This window comes from Gavialis gangeticus, unplaced genomic scaffold (assembly GCF_001723915.1).
Source record: "Gavialis gangeticus isolate Ggan-Ray unplaced genomic scaffold, GavGan_comp1, whole genome shotgun sequence".
Taxonomy (NCBI): domain Eukaryota; kingdom Metazoa; phylum Chordata; order Crocodylia; family Gavialidae; genus Gavialis; species Gavialis gangeticus.
In genome coordinates, this window is record NW_017729032.1 from 187,477,839 (window position 1) to 187,478,785 (window position 947).

Sequence of the window (947 nt, forward strand, 5' to 3'; positions counted from 1 at the left end):
GCTGGGAGACTGAGTTAACTTGAACTGGGAAGGGATCTGGGACAAGTTCCATAAATTGATTTGACCTAAATCAGTTAAGTCTGATACTGCATCCAACCAAGTTCATCTTAAACTGGTTTTGGCCATTTTGAAATCAGTTTATGTGACCTGAACTTCTATTCTGTTACAGGTTTAAACAAATTTCCAATCACTTAAATGGTTTATATGTAACTTCTGTCCCTAGCCTTGGGCGATAGGACTGTCAACAAGCATGTCTCGTCCAACACTGCTAGGGATGTTTCGATTTTAAAAAGTGAGACGATGAGGCCTAAAGCCAGAAACATTTCATGACCCTGAGTAAACTTTTACTGCAGAGCAAGAGGGGGGAGTCCAAAGTTCGGTGTAGAGAGCTACATATCAGATGCAGCTATATCAAAACTTTTCTGCTGGAGTTTTCCATCAAAATGGGAAAGCTGCAGATTCAGTTCATTCGGTGTGTTTGGGAAGTGAGATGCAGCACTCTGTCTAGTGACATTTCTCTGTTTCTGGCTGTCTGTTGCATGATATTGGAAAAAGGAGCAGTTTGATTGTTGAGAGTTCAAGGACAAGATCACAAGGTGTGGAGTGACAAGAAGTAGCGGTTGCTCAGTGCGGTCAGAAGCTAGTGATGGGTCAGCAGGGCTTTGGGCAGGTGGCAGTGGCTGACTACATTGCTTTGATATTATTTAGTATCACGGCTTTACAGAAATTGTGGGGATGACCACAAATGCAGCCACTGGGGATTAGCAGGTGGGCTTGATGTAAATGACAACAGTCTTGTAATTACCTATGAAAGACATGCTAATCAAGTGAAGTTGACAAGCAGCCATATCTGTTGTACTTCCATTTATTTTCTACATGGAACTTGGCCTTATAAATAGGATCATGCTAATGCAACACTCATTACAAATAAAAAAAAAAAAAAAAAA